Consider the following 3,356-nt stretch of genomic DNA (forward strand, 5'->3'; position numbering starts at 1 on the left):
GATGGATGGATGATGATGGATGGATGGATGATGATGGATGGATGATGGATGGATGGATGATGGTTGGATGGATGATGGATGGATGGATGATGATGGATGGATGATGGATGGATGGATGGATGATGGTTGGATGGATGATGGATGGATGGATGATGATGGATGGATGATGGATGGATGGATGATGGTTGGATGGATGATGGATGGATGGATGGATGGATGATGATGGATGGATGGATGGATGATGATGGATGATGATGGATGGATGGATGGATGATGATGGATGATGGATGGATGGATGGATGGATGATGATGGATGGATGGATGGATGATGGTTGGATGGATGATGGATGGATGGATGATGATGGATGGATGATGGATGGATGGATGATGGTTGGATGGATGATGGATGGATGGATGGATGGATGGATGGATGATGGATGGATGGATGATGGTTGGATGGATGGATGATGATGGATGGATGGATGATGATGGATGGATGATGGATGGATGGATGGATGGATGGATGGATGATGGTTGGATGGATGGATGGATGGATGGATGGATGATGGTTGGATGGATGGATGGATGGATGGATGATGGTTGGATGGATGGATGATGATGGATGGATGATGGTTGGATGGATGGATGATGGATGGATGGATGATGGTTGGATGGATGGATGGATTGATGGATGATGGATGGATGGATGGATGGATGATGGATGGATGGATGGATGATGGATGGATGGATGATGGTTGGATGGATGGATGATGGATGGATGGATGGATGGATGGATGGATGGATGGATGATGGTTGGATGGATGGATGATGGATGGATGGATGGATGGATGGATGGATGGATGATGGTTGGATGGATGGATGGATGGATGGAGGGAAAGATTGACTCTTTTAAACAGTCAATAAATAAATCTCTGAAATCTTTATTTTTGTCCCTAGAACCTCCTTGAATGGAGTTCTACCTAAATTAGGAAACCAAGTCACATTTACACTGCATAGTTTTGTACTACTTCTCTGTTTGTTAATAATAAAAAAATAAAATAGTCAATATTTAAAAATGGCAAAATGTCCTTTCACTACATCTAGAAACCACATATTTTATTCCATTTGGTTTGTCAAACCCTGCGATGGACTGGCGACCTGTCCAGGGTGGACCCCGCCTCTCGCCCATTGACAGCTGGAGATGGGCACCAGCACCCCTCGTGACCCCAATTGGGACAAGAGTGTAAGATAATGGATGGATGGTTTGTCAAACCGTTCATGATCATTTCAATAATGCGTTTTTTGGACATAATGAAACGTACATTTAAACGTGTAAGGTAGTTTAGATTCAGGAAATGCTGGATAACTGCGTTTAGAACTGTCTTCTTCTGGATGAGGAAGGTTACGCTGCTGCAGACGTGTTGTTCCGTAACCAGTGTTGGGCACGTTACTTTGAAAAAGTAATTAGTTATAGTTACTAGTTACTTCTCCCAAAAAGTAACTGAGTTACTAACTGAGTTACTCCACAATAAAAGTAACTAGTTACTAGTAAAAGTAACTATTGCGTTACTTTTGCGTTTCTCGCCCCCGTAAACCTCACCACCCAGCCCCCACCTTCTCGCCGTGTGTTTCCAAAGCCAGCTGAATAGAGAGGACGACAAAGACAAGAACCTGCAGAGAGTTTAGCAGTTATTGCAACTCAACGTAAATGACATCAGGGGGAACGCGATGTGAAGTTTTATAACAGGACATTCAGATCTGGTGAGTATATGAAATTAATAACTGGGGATGTCTAATTCTGAAATCCTGTGTGTTTGGGTTGTTATAGATACTGCAACATCTATCTATCTATCTATCTATCTATCTATCTATCTATCTATCTATCTATCTATCTATCTATCTATCTATCTATCTATCTATCTAGATGTATACTCTGTGTGTGACATAAAATATGGATCTCCATCCCTGCCACAAAGGCCATCAAATAATGTTTAAAATAAAAAATACAGTAGGTTGAGAAGGCAGAGCATCCATCCATCCATCCATCCATCCATCCATCCATCCATCCATCCATCCATCCATCCATCCATCCATCCAGATTTCTCCCTTTCTCCATATAGGCTATCATTTCTGGCTGTTGTCAGGTTCATTTGATCGTTCACGCTCTCCATAGTTCTCCTGTGGCGCGAGCACAGAGCGACTGTTGCGCGCCTTTAGCGAGCATGCGCGTTTCCTGTCGCTTGCGCGGTGACTCGTGCCGCCTGCGCTGTGTGGAGATGCAGAGGAAACCGTTATGTGATGGGGAAACGCAGCTCTACGTAACACCGGTATTTCCATGTGGAAAACGCTGTTTTGCTGCTGGAGTCATCCTCACTCTCCATCTCTCTGTGTGTGCTGTACGTTAACACCCGCCAGCAGAAACACCCACCTATTCAACTGACAGACGGAATCTCATCCTCCCCTCTCTCATGACAAGGCGCGCACCTCTGGATGACCTAAAATAAATCTTTAATATCTCTTAAACAAAAGTAGCACAAACAATATTTTTTTCTGCACAAATCTGCACTAACGTTGCACTAACCATTCAGTCTATTTGCAGAGTTTTTTGACGTGGGTGGGGTGTCAGCTTCACGCAGCTGCGCACGAGTCCTATCATGAAAAAAGGTTCATTGCGCGACCTAAGTAACGCGCAGTAACGGGGTGCCTGCAATGGTAACTGCGTTATAGTTACAGTCAAAGTAATTAGTTAGATTACTCGTTACTAAAACAAGATAACGGCGTTAGTAACGCCGTTACTTTCAACGCCGTTAGTCCCATCACTGTCCGTAACCCTGCTGGTCTGTTTATCAGTCTGATGAACAGTTACAGCGATATTAAACATGACTATTAATCAGAGGCAGCCTGGTTCATGGCAGATCATACTGCTTAGATAACAATAGTTATCTGTTAGTAAATAAAGCCCTTCATTTATATTTTCAATAAGAACAGAGGTGGGATACTGCACATGTGAGCGGAGCGTAAACAAGAGAGTAGCCTACTGTGGCTAAGCTAGTTAGCTCCAAGTGGAATAGTTAAATAATGAAGAAGAGTTCAGGAGCCAGTGGAAAAATACAGATATAAATATTTTATTCCAAGAGGGATAAGAACAGAGCTGGGGAATGAAAATGGAAATTGAACTTCATTTTGAAAAATAAATTCTAAAGAAGTTAAATCAAAAATAAAAAATAAACCTTGAAAATATCTGAACTTTTGCATGCACATTATAAATTACTCTCAAAATCTGGTTTCATTGAGAGTTTTTGAAAAGTTACATTTTTGAAATGCATTTTATTCAAATTTCTTTTTTTTTTAAACAT

The 3,356-nt window shown here is 41.9% G+C and overlaps 1 protein-coding gene across 1 annotated transcript in view; it reads left to right on the forward strand.

The window, feature by feature from the left end:
• The window catches only part of hnf4a (hepatocyte nuclear factor 4, alpha), a 70,277-nt gene that overhangs the window by 8,813 nt on the left and 58,108 nt on the right, over positions 1–3,356 (forward strand). The gene's annotated exons all lie outside the window — the stretch shown is intronic.

Source organism: Cyprinodon tularosa, unplaced genomic scaffold (assembly GCF_016077235.1).
Source record: "Cyprinodon tularosa strain WSP-4 unplaced genomic scaffold, ASM1607723v1 ctg587, whole genome shotgun sequence".
Classification (NCBI taxonomy): domain Eukaryota; kingdom Metazoa; phylum Chordata; class Actinopteri; order Cyprinodontiformes; family Cyprinodontidae; genus Cyprinodon; species Cyprinodon tularosa.